The 21,761-nt window shown below is 39.3% G+C and overlaps 1 long non-coding RNA gene across 1 annotated transcript in view; it reads left to right on the top strand.

Moving 5' to 3' along the window:
* The window catches only part of LOC113911481, a 21,149-nt gene extending 2,030 nt beyond the window's left edge, over positions 1-19,119 (top strand). Inside the window, exons 2-3 of the long non-coding RNA XR_003516489.2 lie at positions 11,313-11,480; positions 18,635-19,119. This is a non-coding gene — a long non-coding RNA (uncharacterized LOC113911481). The remainder of the gene's footprint in view (positions 1-11,312; positions 11,481-18,634) is intronic.
* Positions 19,120-21,761: the final 2,642 nt, after the last annotated feature.

A 21,761-nucleotide genomic window follows, 5' to 3' on the forward strand; every position in this document is an offset into this window, starting at 1 on the left:
CATCAGGGAAGGATTCTAACTGACGTCACTTGAGTTTTGTGCGCATGTGGATCGCGCAAGGTGATTAATGGTAGTAACAGCCATGGCATAAACACAGGTTTGGAGTAAGGTGGAGGGGTGGGGGATAGAACAGAGTAGCTGCTCTCAGCAGGAGAGAGGAGGGGGGCTCCACAAAAAAAACCCTAGAGAAGCCTGTGCAAGGTATTTATTGAGCACTTACCTTTGAATTCAGACTCAAGGGTAATGTCATTTAGTCTACCCAAGTCCATAAACGAAAGATTAATCTGCACAGAGCAGAAAGCCCCTGCAGAGCGGTGTTTCCAACGCAGGCCTTCCTTCTGTCGAGAGGGCTTTTTCTCCTCTCCTGTTTTAATCAACACATCTTTAGGGGTTAAATTTTTCTGTATGGTTTTGCTTTTCTAATTTTGTCATTCTGCTGGGTTGCCACTACTTTAATTGTATTTCCTGGGAATTCATCTAAATGTACATGAGTTCAATTTATGCTTTTCAAAAAAATGTTTCAAAACAAACTTCAATCATATTTTTACATGCAGACAGTCTTCTTAGCAGTTCCTGAAGTTAGGCAAGATCTTTCCACATAAGAATTAAATTGTAGATTAATTTATGTCCCAAGTTTTTGGAATGAGAGGCTTTAAAAAAATAACTTGCGCAAGTGTTTTTAAATATGATGTTGTGTTAATTAGTAAGATGGAACACACAGCCCATGTCCAACACTGTCACATCCAGTTATTTTAGTGGTAAGAGGAATAGGTGCTGTGTGATTTTAAATGAGCTATACATTAGGGAAAAATCATTGTAGACTGCTAAAAATCTGTCTAGACAAGGCAATATTTGCACCAGTTACTAAAATTCTGGACAAAGCAATATTTACACCAGTTATTCATACATTTTGGAGACTATGAGCATAGTCTAGTATCAGGAGTGTTTGATATTATTTAGACACACATCATAGCTTTCTAATAAACTCTGGACAACCTGCCTAAATTCTGAATGGTGTGAGTTTATCTCATAAGATCCAGGAATAAGCTTAGTATTCACAGCGTGAAGGCTAAGTTCATGAACACTTAAACTCAAAACAAAATGGATTCCATCAATTAAAACCACCGTAACCCATTGTTTCCAAAACAACTGACTCCTGGTTTCTGTCTTTACTTCTGTCTCTTCTTCTCCCCTCCCCATGTCTCTTTCTTGAATTTTAGTGAATGTGCACTATAATTCATTTAATGCATTTGATATATTTCACCTGGGCATTTGGTCAACACTTCGTGTAAATTCCATCGCACTTTCTTGTTCGCAATAGGTGGCAGTTAGAAAAGGCAGATGCCATGTCCATTGCTCTGTGGTCCCTGCTGTTGGGAGTTGGCTGTGTGAATGTGTGAGCCAGGCTTCCTTTATCAGAACTGGGGCAGGCAGCTGGGCATTTGTCTACTAGCCCATCTGCCAACCCCTAGCAAAATCACACAAGTATTTCCGAGGCTAATGCTGAGGCCAGTACTAAGATAATGAGCTCAGATAACGAGGCACCGCTTCCTCTCGGATATCTTAGTTTTACCAAAGTGTTATGAGAAAGTACTATTTTGGCCTAATGGAAATATTGCTTATAAAATTTAACATAGAGACAATTCCCCTCAAAGAAAATATGTTCTTAAGCTAGAATTTTCTCATAGAAAGATACAATCTCCAGTTTGGAAGAGAAGATTAATGGTCATTTGGTTCAATTCCTCTGATATATAAATCACTTCTAGAACATTCCTGACAAGTGTTCTTTAGTCTCCGTTTGAAACTTTCCAGTGATAGAAACACAAGCAGTCATTCTTTTTTGTTAGGGGTATATTTGGAAAGGGAAGTAATCACGATGGCAATAACCACTTCAAATAAATGCTCCAGGAGAAAGAGGGTAACAGGAAATCCATCACCACCCCCCTTTCACCCTCCATGATTTACGAGAAGCTCTTCTTTCCTTGATGTGGATGTTCTGAGGAAAGTTTGGCACAGAGTTGGTTTTGGGGTTTTCTGAAAGTTTAAGGAGTCTAAGATATCCAACAGCTTCATCCTAAGATTTAAAATTAGGGAAATTTTTAAAATGTGGATTCAAATGGCTCAGATCAAGACCTAGGGATAGAATTTGGTAATAATCCTCCTGAAAAAAATTACTATAATGAAAAGAGCCAACCTGTGTGTATGGTTTGGTAGCTGGGAGCTGGAATGTCTGTCCTGGGTCTGGGAGCTGTTTATTCCAGAACTTGTTTCTGATGAGCTTTAGAACCAAGAGGAAAGCACTAATCTGGGCAGTAAGGGATTTGAGTACATTATGGGATACATCTGGCAACGGAGGGTAGGAAGGGTGGGGTGGGAGACACAGCGCACCCCAACTGGAGATATCTAAACTCGGGTTTCATTTACATTAAGTCCTTGTTTTATATATATATTTTTGAGTCCACAAAGATCTGTCTGTACAGTGACAGTCATTCATGAATTTGATAATGGCTCTACACTGACTTCTATTCATTCTGAACTTTCTCCACTCCTTGATCAAGGACATTCTTTCCATTAAGCTGTCTTCTCAGTAAAATAGACCTTTTCCTCTCAATCTTTTCCTTTAATACCCTTATTTCAGCACTCAACCCCCTTACTTGAACATTGTTCTATGGTCCAAATCACAACAAGTGAAAATTATCTTTTGGTCATTTGGAACATTTGGAATGTGATTGGAGAACATGCTGTTTTATTTATATTCCAGCTTACCTAGCGTGGCAGATGCTGTCACTGCCCCCACTCATGTCCCTTGGCACTCACTTTTAGAGTTCATGTCCAAGAAGGCTTCCTTCTGCAAGCCCCTACGACTTTTACCCCAGGGCTTTGTCTCAGTGCAGGTGTGAGCAGGCCAGCAATGCCAGAACATGAATATCTCTGGGAGTAGTCCTCAGGTGATAATGAAGGGAACTGGAGATTAAATACTCCCGCTTCCCCCAACTGAGGATGCAAATCTGGGTCAGGTGTCACATTTTCTTCCAAAGCTGCCCAGCAGAGCTAAGCCTCAGATGCCCACATGTTAAAACATGCTATAGAACACACCCTTTATCAGATTCCTTCCCTTCCCTGTCTCACTGCTCACACCCCTCCAATGTTCCTGGGTTACCTCCAAATTAATCAACATGTACTCAAATCCTCATTTTCAGGGCCTGCTTCTGGGGGAATCCAAACTAAGATACCTAAAGTCGTGCCTTAAAAAGTAAGGGAATGTGGATATTCATCAGGAAACCCATTTTCTCTCCAGTAATAAGAAGGAATTATGTGTAATGTGTTTGAAGGGAAAGCGCCCTCACCTCTCCCGACCTTGGGAGCAGGAAGAGATTCTGGTAACACGCTAACATCTTTCTCAATATTCAGAGTCTTTCTAATTTCTACACAACCTTGATAAGAGTGAGGGGTTAAGAGTCACTTATGACTTTTAGAACCCCCCTCTTTGCAATTCCTATATCATAACCTTGCACTTCACTTTGAAATAGTTTTCATTGAATTCGTGTCTCAACTGACACTGAAACTGTTTTAATATCCTGTTGTATAAGGCACACGTTCTCTCTGCTCTAGATTCCTCAAACTTTTGGAGGTCCTATGTTCACACTTTTCCAGTGTAAGTGGACATCCTAAGCACTCTCTGAAGTTATTAACAATATCTGAGAAATGCAAGCTGGGAGGGAAGGAATAACACAGGATCTGCCAACTGGCTAAGCTGAAGGTGGCATCAGCTTCAGGCAGAAATCCCACAATGTCACAAATGACCTTCCTTATAAGACCAAATATTGATCAGACATTGAGAAACAATAAAAGCCTTTTTAGGGCCTTCCTCAAGCACAAACGCTTCTCCATTTCCTCTCTGAAGCACTTCCCCTCTGTGGTGTATGTAGGCAGTGTGAATGGAACAGCAAATAGCTTCTTTTAAAAAACAAAAACAAAAACAGGTGCAATAATGACAGTAATTGCCTTCCACAGATCACTGTAAGATTAAATGTAGTATGAAAAATTTTAAGTTTCATATTTTACTTCATATTTTGGATTAATTCTAATCCTTCACATTAGAGTCATAACATTTTAGAAAAGAGGGCACTGTGAAGGTCACTTACTCCAGTGTCCTACATAGTGTCTTATTGCACTTCGGCCTTGGCCCTTCAGCCTCTGCTTGGACACTATCAATGCGAGGGAAATCGTCATCTCCCCAGCCACCAACTCATGTCATGGATAGAAGGAATTCAGTCATCTGATGAATGACTGGACTGGCTGGCTTTTGGGGTGCTCTACTGCCCTAGAGTGTCCTTTCATATCTTTTGCATTTCCTGTAGGAACTTTACTAATTGAAAGATTATCTGGCATCTGCTGGACTTATTTTTATATTACTAATGACGGAATTCTGCTGTGCTACATACTCCCAAAGAAAATGTCACTGAAACATTCACATTCATTGTGAATCCCAATGCTATGGGATATTCAATAACAAACGACATCTTATAAGATACTCCCAATAGAAATTTTCTTCATTAATGGAAAACATTGCAATGTAAATATGTCACCTTCAACAATTTGCACACATTCCAATATCCAAGTTTTGACCTTTAATTACAAACTTTGAAGTTCATAGTAAGAAAAATCTGTTCTTGTGTCTCCTTCAGATATTTCATAAAGCAATAAATAAGTTTTAAAGATTTTATTTACTTATTTGAGAGAGAGAGAGAGAGACAGCACAAGTTGGGGGGGAAAGGGGCAGGCAGAGGGAGAAGTCAGCTCCCCACTGAGCAGGAAACCTGACATGGGGCTTGATCCCAGGACCCCAAGATCATGACCTGAGCCAAAGGCAGATGCTTAACCGACTGAGCCACCCAGTGCCCCTATCTTTCTTTTAATCTGAATATAAACTAAGCTTCAAGATAACATCTAGGGCACAGAGAAAGACCAGAAAAGAGTCGCCAGCATGATTAGGAGGTCAGGCAAGAAGTAGAATGTTTTCCTGGTTATTCTCCTTTAATCATTTTCCAATTGGCTATATCAGCATTTTCTCCACTGTGTTCTGTAGAACTCAGTTACTCCTCGAGTCATTTTTCTAGATGTTAACAGATACTTTATGAGAAAAGAATTCTATTGTTTATTTTGAAACGAATATGCATACCATATCCTCACATCAAGGCAAAATGTCCGTGGCATATTAAAAACATTGCAAAGTCCTGCAGCAAAGAAATCTGTCTAATCCACTGGTTGACCACAGACTCTCTACCCCCTGCCATAGCTATTAATGACACATGTTCCAATGGAATACTGTATAGGAAACCCGGCCTGCATCTTCTTTTAAGAACACAAATTGTGATGACTAGAGGAAACAGAATACAACAGATATAACCTAACCAGTAAAGACAAGAGTGGATTATTTAAGACACTGTTCTATGAATGTAATAAAATAACATATTCACTTTTTCAAGGCTGCGGTTGACCAACACTAAGTTGTCTAATACAACTTCTAGGTCTTTTCCTTCACAGGTTGTACTGTGTGGTTCTTGCTAAATATTTGTAAATATATAAGCAGAAAATGTGACATCCGTTCCTATTAAATTCCGGTTTACTGAATTTAGTGGATTCTTTACCTCAGCCACAGACACACGCATTAAACTAAAGATGAAAAACACATTTATAGTATGATAGGTAACTTAATTATTTAATTATGAAAACTGTTCCATTTAATTTGCGCAGTCACATAATATTTATTTTTTAAAAGTGCCATGAAATGATATAAAACATTTAAAGATGAAATACTTTTCTTATTAAAAGAAGGAAATTATGTCCCAGAAAATTACCATAGTTAAGAACTTTATAGTTGGCAGTTACTCTCATAAAAGATGAAAGTCAGGCTCCCAGACTGAATTTGAGGAACAGCAGAAGTGCAAATGATAGCATTGGTTTATTGATAAACTGACTCTAATTTTCAGAATGCAACCAAACAGAAAATTCCAATTAACCCTAACTGCTATCTAAGAGCCACACACTGTTAAAGCTAAGACAGAGCTGACATTTCTCATTTGGAAAGTGACATGGAAATTAGGACATAAAACAAGAAGGTGAAAGACATTCAAATAGGCTGAAAAAAACTCAAGAAAAATGATTCATAATAATTAATTTACTTTTTTGCTACATATTGCAGATATAAGCAAAAGGATGTGGTGAACAGGAAGTCTTTATGTTTAAATTTATTAAATATTGGATGAATGTAGAACAGGATTCTGATAAGTTTGAGAAAATATTAGCAAATTATTTCCATATTGAGGATCCTTTTAAAACTTAATCATCTGAGGGCCCCTGGGTGGCTCAGTTGGTTAAGCGACTGCCTTAGGCTCAGGTCATGATCCTGGAGTCCCAGGATCGAGCCCTACATCAGGCTCCCGGCTCAACAAGGAGCCTGCTTCTCCCTCTGACCCTCTCCCCTCTCATGCTCTCTCTCTCTCTCAAATAAATAAATAAAACCTTAAGAAAAAAAATTTTTTTGAATAAAACTTACTCTTCTGAATTTGTACAACTTGACCTGTTTTTAGTGAAGAAATTATCTTCTACTGCTAGTTACCAAAATTTCCTCAAATTCTGCAATGATTGGGGCACCTAGGGAGCTCAGTGGATTAAGCATCTGCCTTTGGCTCAGGTCATGATCCCAGAGTCCTGGAATCGAGCCCCACGTTGGGCTCCCTGCTCAGTGGGGAACCTGCTTCTCCCTCTCCTGCCCCCACCCCATCTGTGCTCTCTCTCTCTGTCAAATAAATAAATAAAATCCTAAAATAATGTTTAAAAAACAAATAAATAAAAATTCTCCAATGATCTTTAATGGGGAAAGAGATAGTTTGTTGTTGCATCAGTACCAGTTAAACTGCTCTAAGTTTTTAACCAAGGTGAGTTGACAATCACATTTTATATAAATGAAATGAAATTTTTTTAAAAAATCAGTTAATTTAAGGGTGCCTGGGTGGTTCAGTTGGTTAAATGTCTGACTTTTGATTTTGGCTCAGGTCATGATCTCAGGGTCGTGAGACTGAGCCCCGCACTGGGCTCCACGCTGGGTGTGGAGCCTGCTTAAGATTCTCTCTCTCCTCTCCCTCTGCACCCCCTCCCTGCTTGCACACATGCACTCTCTCTCTCTCTAACAACAAAAAATTAAATTAAATGTTAAGAAGCAGTTAATTTGATAAGCTCTATTTTAATATTATTTTCTAGCTTAGTTGTCTGCATTTTAAAAATACGAACCTATTATGGTAAAAACAATCGGGTTATTTTGCACCTACAACTATTTAAACGTATGTCCTTTTGGTAGCAGTAGAGCTTGGTTTTTAGGTAAGCTTCTTATCTTAAATTATTATACTCGGAGCTCTCCATACAAAAATGTGTTACATGCACATTAAATAGGAATCTATGATTACTGTGATGTACAATGAAAATACAGAATTAAAGAAGAATAAGTTCAATGTACACTTGACCGAAAATATAGGGGGTGTTTATTTCCTTTTTCTGCAATAACCAAAGTAATGCTGTCATTAACACAATTATATTTTCTTTTCCTTTTTATTTTTTTTAAGATTTTATTTATTTGACAGAGATAGTGAGAGAAGGAACACAGGCAGGGAGAGTGTGAGAGGGAGAAGCAGGCTTCCAGCTGAGCAGGGAGCCCGATGTGGGGCTCGATCCCAGGACCCTGGGATCAGACCTGAGCTGAAGGCAGGTGCTTAACGGCTGAGCCACCCAGGCGCCCCTAAAACAATTATATTTTCAATCTGAGCAGATAAAATTTATTTTTTAAAGATATACTTCAATTCCTTGAAATTGCTGAAAAAGAACATGAGCAAAATACTTTGTGGGAGAATAGAGAAAAAAAGACTTAATCTTTGCTTAATGGCAAAATGGGAAACGGAGAAAATAGGGGAAAAGGTTAGAATTAAGGACATTCTATTTTCAAGTCATATGCATCTGGTGTGGAAAAGACTGGAAAACAGAATGCGATTGTTAGGTTTGGGAACAGCGTTATTGTTTAAAAGGCTAGCTATAAATATCTGCAGCCAGTATGCAAAGATAGAATACAAGTTACACATTAGCCTATTCATTCCCATTTAAGCACACAGGAAGTGAGACAAAAATTCTTCAACAGACAATATCTTTAAATATTAGAAAAATGCATTTGATTGATTGAAAAAAATCTACTCACTTTCTGTGTTGCTGAATATCTGATACTCCATGTCCGGAAAGTACTTTATACAGGAAACAAAACTATATATTTTGGGGTGGAGGGTGGGGTATGGGGTAATACGAGACAGGGAGAAAGGAAGATCATTTTTCAAACTTTTACTCTTGCCTTTAGAGTGATAAGAAATGAAGAGAGAGAAAACAATTTTCAGGGCATTCTAGAACAATGAAGCAAAATGTCAAATTTTCCCAAATTTTTCATGCTGCCCTAGGAAAACAAATTCCGTACTGCAATGTCCTATCCAGAAATGTTATCCTCAGGAATGCAGCATTCTCCAAAAGCCTTCTACGCCAGGCTTATTGAAATCTTGTTGCATCCTTAGAAGACCTCAGTTGATGGCTACTGTTTACCTCTGAAGTCTAGATTTGTTTCTCAGCTTTGAAGCCCCAGAAACTCCACTCTGTTTTAGCACTCTTGCCCATATCTCTGGCCAGACCTGTATTAAACTTCAAAACCAACATATAAACCTGAATATTAATTTTTTTAAATTTCTGGAGAGAAATAACTAATAGAGGGGTCAAAAAGATTTTAAATGTATATGGCAAACACATTCTTTTCTTGCAGGAAGAATTTTATGGAAAGCTAAATAATAATTGTAAGTCTGCTTAGTAAACATAGATCAAAGCCAAAGAAGCTGGCTAGGTGAAATGGATATTCAACAGAATCAGGGGCAAGTGGTCCCATGCACTTAGCCCCACAGTAGAGATGATCTTGGGAATGACACCAAAATCCTTGGGGTCCTTTGGCTATGACATCTCCATTGGACAATGGTTAGATAGATAGCCAATGTCTGACTCAGTGCCTCTCTGACTGGTTATTCTGCTTTAAGATAAAGCCTCAAAGGCAGTAATGGTTTAGAGCAGGTCTTTGATGAATTGGATGTTATATTTCTAGGGAGATCAGAAGAGGGCCAATAATCCCAGAGGGGAAGAAAGAAAAAACTTTTTTGGCTGATGACCAATTCCGTGACCTGCCAGAACTAATGAATTGAAATAAAGAATTGTAATAAGTGTGCAACTGAACATCTACACTATGTCAGTCACTGTGTGCAAGGTGCTCTAGTTATAGAGTATTAAAAATAAACATTAACCTTAATTCCCACAGTCTAAGAAGGAGACAGATCATTTCAACAAAAAGCTCAATAGAGGTAAGTACAAAGAGAAATTGAAATAGCAATAGTCTAGGGGCCCCTGGGTGGCTCAGTCAGTTAAGCATTCGACTTCAGCTCAGGTCATGATCTCAGGGTACTAGGGTCGAGGCCCACATCAGGCTCCCTGCTCAGTGTGGAATCTGCTTGTCCCTCTTCCTCTGCCCCTAACCCGGGCTTGTGCTTGCTCCCTCTCTCTTAAACAAATGAAAAAAAATCTTTAAAAAAAGAAAGAAAGAAATAGCAATAGTCTATTATAAGAAGAAAATTCTTACTTTTTATATCTATTAAATCCAAAATCCTCTCCACATGACACCAAGTTTGGGTTTCCTGAGTTTATCTTCACAATTTTCCAAGTTTATCCTCTGCTAATTTTCAAGTTTAACAATTGAGGAAAGAGGACAGTACTGGGTAAACCCACCAGCTGTGTCTACACTAAACCAGTCTTAGAGGAGGACAAAGTCTTGTGGGGCTAGCACTCTGCCTCTCATCCACTTCTTTTTTTTTTTTTAAGATTTTTTTTCTAAGTAATCTCTACACCCAACGTGGGGCTCAAACTCACAACCCCGAGATCAAGAATCACATGTTCTTCTGATTAAGCCAGCCAGGAGCCCCCCACTTCTTCCTTTTGAGCTTAATCGAGTTCTAACAAGGCACGCCTTCACGGTAAATGATGTTCTGGGCCCCATCACCTGACTTATTAAACTCCTACTTTGGGATCGAAATAACTGAGTCAGAATAAGGTTGATCTAAAAGAAAACAGAGAAATCTATTTCTACGGAAAAAAATGTATTATGCAGGGATTCTTTAATTAGAGAAAAGTCTATGGCAGTGCTAGACAGATTCAGTGTGGTTCACTTATGTATTCTGCGGACAGAAGGGACAAAGTTGCTCTCCCACCCCCCACCTCTTCCCCACTTTGTGGGAATATTGCTCAGAAGGCACAGTCATGACCTGCTGCCTCGGAAAACTGCCCAGTGGACTGACATCATGGGAATGTGCTGAGCCTGTTTTGCGGAGGTCATCTAATTCTCAGCATAAGGGCTCCGGGCAGGAAACCTTCTATATTTCTTTGATAATGAACCCAAAATCACCAGCCCAAGAAATTGAGACTGCATTTCATTAACACAGCTTCCCAGAAAATAGCCCGATGCCAGGCAACCGCTGGCATTGCCTTTATAGTCTAAGCTGGCTCATATAACCTTTATGAAGTCCTGTCCCACGTGTGTCATTATCGAAAGCATACAGCCCTTCACTTGCAGTTTCAAGCAGTTTTCAAATTCTTCCCTAGAAAAATGTTGCTGTTTCTATTTCTGTTGTATATCACCTCTAAAGCCCTGAAATCAGGAAAATAGAGTTACTAGTCCTGTGAGAAAAAGCCAAATATTTAAGGGAGGTAAAATGAAAATTGTGACATATTGTGAAAAATGTATTATTAGGGATGCCTGGGTGGCTTAGTCAGTTAAGCAGCTGCCTTCAGCTCAGGTCATGATCCCAGGGTCCCGGGATCGAGTCCCACATCAGGCTCCTTACTCAGCGGGGAGCCTGCTGCTTCCTCTGCCCTTCCCCCCGGCTCGTGCTCTCTCTCTCTTTCTCTCTCTCGCTCTCACTCTCTCTGACAAATAAATAAATAAAATCTTACAAATGTGTATATATATATATATATATATATAATTAGCCATGAGTTTAGGATATGTTATTAACATTATTGTCATTACTATTGCTGTATTAATGTTACATTGTGGGTATATTTAGAACAACTCAAAATCCTTTTTGTAACGAGGTTGACTATATTATTTATTTATCAATAAATACATACCAGTCAATACTTTACTACTTTATATATATTAACTCATTTTATTCTTACTTTTTATAAATGAGGACCCCGAAGAACAGATTGGTGAGGTAATCTGCATACATCAAACAGATAGTTTGTAGCAGAACGAATTTGAACAAGGATAATCTCGTTATGGATTCTGTACCCTTCGTCTCTGTTGCGATACTGAGTCAAAGTTCAGCATACACAGACTGTTCAACAGAAAGAAAGTAGTAAGTATTTATATGAGAAGACAAATGAATTTAGATAACACTGATGATACCGACATCTTCTTTAATAGTTTCTTTTGATATTGATATTTGAATATTTTTCCCTTTTTTAATTTGAGTATAGTCAACACACAATGTTACATTAGTTTCAGGTGTACAATTCAGTGATATGACAAGTTTATACATTATGCTATGTTTACCACAAGTGTAGCTGCCATATGTCTTGTTACATCACTATTAAAATACCACTGACTCTATTCCTTATGCTGTGCCTTTTATTCCTGTGATTTATTCATTCTATAACTGGAAGGCTGTATCTCCCACTCTCTTTCCCCCATTTTGCCCAACACCCCCCCCACTTCCCCTCTGGCAAGCATCAAATTTTTATTTTGAACCAATCACAAGGTTACAGAATAATTGCAAGTCTAGTACAAAGAGCTTTTATTTTTTACCCCTGAACCATTTGAGTTGGGATCTGATGTCCTACCATCCCTGAACAATTCAGTGTCTACTTCCTTCATTCTCCACCATATGTACAATACAGCCATCAAAATAAGTAAAACAGTTGGATGCAGAAATGCACTAGTACTACATTTCCCAGACCCCATTTGAATTCTGCCAATAGTCCCAGCAACGTCCTTCAGAGCAAAAGAACCCAGTTCAGGATCATGTATTTATTTTAGTTGTCATTTTTCTTTTTTATAGGATTTTTTTGTACCAATATTCACAAGTGATATTGGTTTAGATTTTTCTTTTCTTTACTTGACTGGTTTGGATGTTAAGGATTAAACTTATATAAATCTGGTTGCTGGCCCTCTTGTCTAGTCTTTGAGATTTTAAATTTAATAAAAGGATGATTTGTTCCATGAAAGTTGGTAAAATTTATCTATAAAAACATCTTGGCCTTGTGTCTTTTGTGGTAAAAGACTTTCTTTTCTTTTCTTTTTTATTTGACAGAGAGAGAGAGAGACAGCGAGAGAGGGAACACAAGCAGGGGGAGTGGGAGAGGGAGAAGCAGGCTTCCTGCCAAGCAGGGAGCCCAATGCAGGGCTCGATCCCAGGACCCTGGAATCATGACCTGAGCCGAAGGCAGACGCTCAACGACTAAGCCACCAAGGCGCCCCAAAAGACTTTGATTTCCACAAAGTGCTAGCTTTTTATTCTGTTGGCCAGTTTTTCCCGTTTCTACAGCATTGATTTGTGCACTTTTATTACTTCCTTCCACTTTATTACTTTTTTGTTTTGTTAGCTTACTGAATAGAATGCTTTGCTTAGTTCAAACTGTGTTTCTGCTTTTGAGTATATCTTGCAATATTTTCTTGATAGTTGGACATGATTTACAGCCAGAAGGAAGTGCTATAAGGAGGCCTTTGTAATGTGGTGGAAAGGCACGTGTGTGGGGAGAAGCGTTCTATAGTCTCATGAGCATGTCTCAGTTTTTCTGAGCCTATGCCCCAGGCTCAGGAAATCACAGGGTGTCAGCTAGAAAGACAGAGATTTAATTTAATGCAATCATTCTGTCCACTAGGAGATATAAACATTTGGTGTCTTCAGAGTTTATTTCTATAAGCTTGAAAAATATCATTTTAGAAAAAAATCAGAGGCAAATATTTATTAATATAAATAATATATTTATTATTATAGATTTTAGAAAAAAATCAGAGGCAAATAATATAAATATAATAATATTTAGCCGTGCTAAAAATGCATGTCAGCCAGATTTAAGTGTTAACAAAAAAACTAGACATCTGAGAAGCAATTGAAATTTTACATAATGAAGTAGACATGAAGAGACATAAAAGCAAGGCTGAATTCAATGAAAATATATCCTATAGACTTCAGAACTGTATACCTCTACTTCAGTGCTATATGATAGGTTGGCAATTCTCTATAGTTTGATATTTGTAGTTAACATACAGGTAAAGTTGATTTAACAGAGGCCTAAAAATGAAGGACCTTAAATAAAATAGATGCTGAGTTCTATTTTATGTACCATCTCTGCTCCATGAGGCCCCCCCCCAGGGACAGGTGGGATGTTCATCTTTGCCCCTTCTCCACATGTGGCTTCTATCTCAGAAAGTGGCTCTTCCCATGGTCCCCACACTCCAGTGCATAGGAAAAGGAAGAAAGAGAGGGCGTGGAGGTGCTGGAGGTACCACGGCAGTACACAGATTCCTGCTGCTTATGTTCCTTTGGTGGGAATCTGGTAATAATGCCACAGCCAAATGCAAGTGAGGCCAGGGAATGCAGGCTAGCTGGGTGGCCTCGTGCCGGCTCAAACTTCTGTAAGGACTGTATGTGATTGATTAATAAAAGGAAGAGCAGAGAATGTTTTGGGGTGCAATTGATGGTGTTTGTTATAATAGTAGTAAAGAATTTAAGATTTAAGAATACATGCATGTCGGGCACCTGGGTGGCTCAGTCGGTTAAGCGGCTGCCTTCGGCTCAGGTCATGATCCCAGAATCCTGGGATCGAGCCCCGCATCGGGCTCCCTGCTCAGTGGGGAACCTGCTTCTCCCTCTCCCTCTGCCTGCCTCTCTGCCTACTTGTTCTCTCTCTGTATCTCTCTGCCAAATAAATAAATAAAATCTAAAGAAAAAAACAACAAAAAAAGAATACATGCATGTAGGCATATGCACATGCATACACACACCCACACAAATAAATTCGGGGCTTGTTTCTACTGATTATTAGTAAAAGGAAGTATGGTGCTAACCCTTGGAGATAATATAACTTTTAAAGGAACATAGATGGGCCGCCTGGGTGGCTCAGTTGGTTAAGTGTCTGACTCTTGATTTCGTGAGATCCAGCCCCGAGCCGGGTTCTGTCCTGAGCATGGAGCCTGTATAAGATTCTCTCTCTCTCCTTCTCTCTTTGTCCCTCCCCATCTGTGCTCTCTCTCTCTCTCTGTAAAAAAAAAAAAAAAAAAGGAACATAGAGAACACGTTGACATACAGCTTGAGGTGGAATAAAACAAAAAACAAAAATGGAAAGAAACAAAAATGACTTAGCTTCTCCTCTCTTCTTCCTGTTTTCCACATTCACTCCCCATCTCCAGCTCAATATAGAAACAAAACTAGGTCAGCAAAAATGTTTCCATGGTATCTGAATTTTCTCCTTTAAAATAATACTGACCACTTTTGGTGGTCAAGATATCCCCTACTTTAAGCAGAAATGGTGTCAGATTTAAATTTACTGACATGTTGGTAGAGGGGTCATATGATAATTAATTCTCCCCCACCATGTGTGTGCATATGTATGTGTGCGTATGTGTGTGTGTCCTACAATCCATTTTATTGGATCAACTAAGTATCTTTGCATACAATCTGTATATGTTTACGAATAATCCATTTCCCCCAGTCTATGTGTTTCTTAGATACAATAAAGTATTTCTCTGGCTCCTCTCTTAGGTGCCTTTTTTTTTTTAATCACCAGTCTACCTTACATTTTTTTTTTTCCCAAGTAGTTCTAGGAGTTTTTAAAGCAAAGGCATCTAAGCCTTTCTTTAATGGAAATTTTTGAAGTGTGCCTTCTCCTAAGGGATTGTTCCTGTCCTGTTACAACTAGTCTGCAGGTAGTATCAATTATTTTCCTCCCTGTAAGCTGAGGTTTGCAGTGGCAAGTGTATCTTTCCTAGACTATCACTAAGGAAAGATGAATCTGGAAGACGCTGGATGCTCATTTTCTTTCCCATTCTAATAGCCTAGAAAAAAAGCTGGCTCAGCAGGTATGAGATAGCTCAACTGATAAACAGGCTGAAATCAGCTACTGAACTCCAGAGACTTTCTTTTCCTAACAAGCCTTTTCTTGGGTCAGAAAGCTTCTGTTGTAATATACTGGTCCAGATATGTTCTGCTCCTATAAACATGTAGTGTTTGATTGGGGTAGGTCCCTTAAGGATACTTTTTCATGGTGTTCATCCAATTATGCCTGACTTAAGCACAGCGCTATATGGGAACGTGATGGCTGAAGGAGTCACATGTCCTCTGCCAGTTGCTGTTTTTAAGATCCTCCAGTAAGATCCTCTTCTATTTACACAAACTGGTATCAGTGGGATGTGTTTCTAAAGCTCCTTTGTGTGATAACCATCAACATGCCCACTATCCGCCAATGCCCATTAAGCACACTACCAATTTTCCTGGAAACTCCAGTCCAGGGCACTTTCCCTAGTGCAGAGGATCCTAAAAGCACCACCATTGTGCTGATGTACTTTTATCACAAAGAATGTCCCTGGAGACTACTTCTGCTAATGCCTTCTACTCTCATATTGATTGAAGTTATGGAGGGGAAGCACATTTAGGTTTTATTCATTGTTTTTAAATTACCTTTTACCCAAGAACACAGCGTGGGTTCCTGAAGGGGCTGAGCCAGAAGGATAATTGGGTAGACTCTTGGTGAAAGTTTTCTAACAACAACAAAAAAATCCCTGATTTGCTTAGCCTCTTCATTCAAGTGTTCACCAGGAATTGTCTCTTCTACCTCCTAAATATCCTCCCTACTTTCCTTCCTTTCCAGTCTCCAACTGCCAGTGTTCTAGTTTAGGATATCACCATCGTTCTAATTCTTACATAAACATATTTGACCAAATAACAAAAGATTATACTTTTTAATACGGTGTTATTTTGTTTGGGGCTAGACATCAAGAGCTGAGAGGCATGTTGGAACAAAGAAGGTCCAAGCCAGGGGGAAGGGGTTGATTAAGACAGCAACAGGAAAACTGAGCAAATAGGAGGTGACCGGCTATCAGAGATCAAGTCCAGGGACCCTATTTCTCATTTATGGCTCTATCCTTGGCTCATAATAACTGTCATATGGTGAGTGATCAATAAATATTTCTTGACTGAGTTAATAAATTAATGAATAAATGGTCAAGAAATTAGGAAAGTCATTTCTATAAGGTCCTTTAATAAAACTAAATTTTAATATTCCAGGCTTGGCTATTGTACCAGTTATTAACATGTTGCCTGTGAGCTCCCAACCCACCCTTCTTTCCCCTGCTCTGTGATACTGAAACTCAAGCTTGCAAATATTTCTTTGCTAGTGTTACAAATAGAGAGCCCTGGAGGGACATTGTAGGAGGTAGGGCACTTCTTGTCCTGGATATGGTGAGGTGTTTTGTTTTCTTTTTCTGTATCATTCAGTGTGCACCTGCAAGTGGTACTCACTCCCACCCCAACAAATCTTCCCACCATCCCAGCCAGTGGCCATCCAGTGCGTCAGAAAGGCACCCAGTACTTGGCTTTCCCATTGGAAAGTTTCATGAGCACCCCAGAGGGTGGCTTCTTTGCAAAACTCCCCATCACCCCAGTAAGTAGCTTCCAAGCAAGTTTTCAATCTTTGCAGTTCCCCAGCTGACTTTCTGGTCTAATTAATGTTCCAGTGGCAGCTTATTTAGTGAGTGGCAGCCCAGGCGCCAGGCCCATCCTGAGGCAGCTCAGCAAAATTCTCTGCCATCTAGTGGGCCACATGGGCACCTTTTCCAATGAGGTCTGACTCGCCACCATGGGTAGGGCCCTTTTCTCTGTTTGTTCCTTCCCGGGTGTTGTGTCTCCACCCTAAAGTGGTAGCTGCACCCTATATCTGTTACCCCTGTAATCTTTATAGAGTTCTCCTTGCCTCTGTATGTAGTTAATATCTTGTTACTAGTTCACAATTCTTTGTATTAAATTTCCCTGTTCAGATAACTAATGTACTTTTTTCTTTCCTGGATGGATGCCAATGGATATAGCTATGGAGGGAGAATCTCCCGCTGAGAAAGGTCACCTATGCCCCATAGTCCTGGCTCTTATTCCTTGCAGCATGTCTGCTCTGTAGAGTCTCTTCCAATCACCCCAGTCAATATCATGTCAGCCTCAAGGAGATAGAGATCCATCATTAAAAATTAGTTTCAGATTTTGCTGATCGGAGGGGTAAATGTCATTGATATACTGCCTGGCTGATGCTCCAATGATTGCAGAAGAGAGGCAGCGCAGCCGATAAATAAATGGTTAGAGCCCCACCCCCCACAACTGGGATGGAGCTAGAATGGAGAGGCTTCATCATCTCTCCATGCAAGGGCTACTTAAACACATAGAAGAGGAGTGTCATTGTAGAAACAAAGTAACAGTGCAATTTAAGGAAATAGAAAACAGTCATACTATTGCAAATCTTGTTGCAGGGATTAAAGATAATTTCATTGATAACATCCATTTTGTGTGTTTAATTTATAAAGTGCTTACAGACCGACAGACCAACCAACTTTTAATACTAAAGGGCGCCTGGGTGGCTCAGTTGGTTAAGCAACTGCCTTCGGCTCAGGTCATGATCCTGGAGTCCCGGGATCGAGTCCTGCATCGGGCTCCCTGCTCAGCAGGGAGTCTGCTTCTCCCTCGGACCCTCCCCCCTCTCATGCTCTCTCTATCTCATTCTCTCTCTCAAATAAATAAATAAAATCTTAAAAAAAACTTTTAATACTAAAATAATAGAAACAGACCTTGATATGCCCTTTGAATCATCTGAAATAATAATTAGGTCATACTAATGAGCCAAACTCACGATGTTACCAAAGCAATCAATATAGTCCTATGTGCACTGAATTACTTTATTAATAATCTAACAGAATTTGTTTCCCAAGCAGACAAAATACAGAAGGACTGTATTTTGTGTTACATTTTCTTGATGGCTTTTAAATTAAGCGTTATAGCATGTCACAGCTGTCAGCATCCTCACCATTACCATTACCCGGAAACATTTAGTGCACACCCGCTGTGTACACAGCACTGTGGGGTTCATTAAAGAGAAAGAGCAATAATTCCCTGCCCTTGAAATAGTAGAGCGGTAATTACTTGCTCTGAATACTCCAGTTCATTTAGCAGTGCATGAGTAGGAGGTCTTGGAACTAAATGCCTTGACATCCTTATACAATTTCATCACCATTAGAGCAATAACATTAAAATTTCTGGATTTGGTCTTCTTTATTTTAGATTATAAAATAATGAATTGGTGTATTGTACAAGAGTTAAACAAAACAGCAGTTACAGAGTAAAAGCCAAAATTCTCTTTTTATGTCTAATTCTTAATTATACTGATGAACATTTGTTTCATGATTGCTAATTTATGTAATGTTGATTATGTGCCAACTCTGTTCAATACTCACATGCATTCATACTCTTTATAGATGAAGAAACTGAAAGATCTAGAGAGGACGTACAGTACAGTGGCCAAGATCTGAACCTAGGAGGTCTGGCACCAAAGTCTATACAGCAGTCTCCCCATTATCCACAGTGTCAGTTACCCTCGGTCAACCGCCATCCGGAAGCAGATGATCCTCCTGCTGCCATATGGTCAGCAGGTCAATGGTAGCTTACTGCTGTGTCATTCACTTCCCTAGATCTCATCACGGGAGCATTTTATCATCTCACATCATCACAAGAAGAAGAGTGAGTACAGTGCATAAGGTATTTTGAGAGAGAGACAAAATTCACAGAATCTTTATTGCAGTATATGGGTATAAATGTTCTATTTTATTATTACTTATTGCTGTTAATCTCTACTGCGCCTAACGTATAAATTAAACTTTATCATAGGTGTGTACATATAGGAAGAAACATAATATATATAGGGTTTGATACTACTCATGGTTTCAGGCACCCATGGGGTTCTTGGAACGGATTCCTTGTGGATAAGGAGGGGCTATTCTTCCCTTAACCACTACTCCATATGGCCCTTTCCAAATAAGCCTCCCAGAGGTAACCACTACCAACAAAGTGTGCTTATTCTTCTAGGGACCATTCTATGCATTGAAATGCATATGTGTACATACATGCATATCTTTTAAAAATATAAATGGGATCATCGTAACATTTAAAAATTGCTTTAAAAAGGGGTGCCTGGGTGGCTCAGTCATTAAGCGTCTGCCTTCTGCTCAGGTCTTGATCCCAGGGTCCTGGGATCGAGCCCCACATTGGGCTCCCTGCTCAGCGGGAAGCCTGCTTCTCCCTCTCCCACTCCCCCTGCTTGTGTTCCCTCTCTTGCTGTGTCTCTCTCTGTCAAATAAATAATTTTAAAAAATTTTTTGAATTGCTTTAAAAATAAAAAACAAAATAAAAACTGTTTTCACTAAAAATATCTTGGCTGTATTACCATATATATGTTCTAGATTGTGTGTGTATATACATACATATACATACATATACACATATACACATACATACTTATACACACATATATATATGTGTATATATATTTAGATGGATTTTTAATATTCCACAATTCAGATGTACCATTTGGAGATTCTAAAATTAATAGACATTTTAAATGTTTCCCTGTTTTTGCTCATATATAGTACTGTAGGGTCCATCCTTGTGAATATATCTTTGTACATATGTGGGATTTGGGGGAAAAGACTCCTAGTGGTCAACTTGTTGGATCAAAAGGTATGCATAGCGATGTTTTCATGCTTATTTCTACCCCCCTGACATGCTGTATTCTGATCACATAGAATATAAATACAACACTGTCGATAATCTGTTTTACTCCATGGTTTACCTGAGATTCCCTTCCACTCTCTCACCCCAGGATGTGTGTGAGATTACAAATGAGAGAGAATAGTGACATTTTTTAGTGCATATATCAGTGTATTGAAAAATCATGTTCTTAAAGTATTCTTGATACCTATAATGGCTTCTTATATAAGGCGAGAATCCTACCTGCCTTTAATTATTTTTCAGTGCACTGAACAAGATCCCCACTGATACAGAGTCTCAGTGTCTTAGTCCATTCAGACTGCTATAACAAAATACCATGGACTGTGTTGCTTACAAACAACAGAAATTTCTCACACTTCTGGAGGCTGGAAGTCCAAGATCAACATGCCCGCATAATCAGGTGAGGACCCTCTTCTGGGTAGCAGACTTCTCATTGTATCCTCACATGGAGGAAGGGGACATGATCTGGGTAGGATCTCTGTGGGCACTACTCCCATTCATGAGGGCTCCCCATCATCACCTAACCACCTCCCAAAGGCCCCATCTCCTAACTCCATTTGGTTACATTTGGTATTAGATTCCAACGTGTGAATTTGGGGGACACACACACTCAGACCATAGCACTCAGTGAATTTGCTGCAAGAATTCTGGAAGTCATCTTAGACTTTCTTTGCCTAAACTTATTACCACCCCTTTGCCAAAAATTGATTGGTTTTATGACATATACTTTTGCCTTGCCAGGTACAGAATTTTTGCAGCTTGATTTCAGGCTAAATAAATGATTCTGAAGACAAACAAAACTTTTTGTTTGGGGCGCCTGGGTGGCTCAGTCGGTTAAGCATCTGCCTTTGGCTCAGGTCATGATCCCAGGGTCCTGGGATGGGGCCCCAAGTCAGGTTCCCTGCTCAGCGGGGAGTCTGCTTCTCCCTCTCCCTCTGCCCCTCCCTGCTTCTCATGCATCCCCGTTCTCTCTCTCTCTATCTCAAATAAATAAAATCTTTTTTAAAAGCCCTTTTTATTTGTACCACAAATGTTTCATAGACTGACCAGTGACAATAAATAGTGAAGGTCATGTCTTCATTGGGTTCATAGTGGATTTTTAGGCCAGCTACTCTTATTCATTATCTCATTATCTTCGCCTCCATAAGTTTCCCTCCTCCCCGACCCCCAGATAGCTTCCAGAATAAAAAGATTATAATAGGTAGAGTTTTGGAATTACAGCATCATTACACTAGATATTTATATAGTTAGTTTGTGACCTTCAGCATCTCTTGGGGACATCAAAGCCTTGGTACTTTTCTCTCCTGCAGCTTGCTGGATTATTAATATCTGTCACTGAAAATTTCCCACATATATATAACTATTTAGAAATGAATTTTAAATCCGTTATAGCTAGCTAGCATCATACTTCAAGTTCTTAAAATTCAATAATCCCTTTAAAGTAGTTAAGAATGATGAAGAAAAAAATATTAGTAGGCTTTTCCCCTTATTAGAAAGAACAGGCTATGTCAAGAATAAAGCAAATGATGGGGCTCCTGGGTGGCTCAGTTGTTAAAACGTCTGCCTTAGGCTCAGGTCATGATCCCAGGGTCCTGGGATCGAGCCCCGCATCGGGCTCCCTGCTCAGCGAGGAGCCTGCTTCTCCCTCTCCCACTCCCCCTGCTTGTGTTCCCTCTCTTGCTGTGTCTCTCTCTGTCAAATAAATAAATAAAACCTTTAAAAAAATTAAATCTTAAAAAAAGAATAAAGCAAATGACAAATCAACAGCATGGATATTGCAGAGTTTCCTTTTTTGTCTTTTGTTAAATTATTGTTTTT

The sequence above is a fragment of the Zalophus californianus genome, chromosome 12, assembly GCF_009762305.2.
Source record: "Zalophus californianus isolate mZalCal1 chromosome 12, mZalCal1.pri.v2, whole genome shotgun sequence".
Taxonomy (NCBI): Eukaryota; Metazoa; Chordata; class Mammalia; order Carnivora; family Otariidae; genus Zalophus; species Zalophus californianus.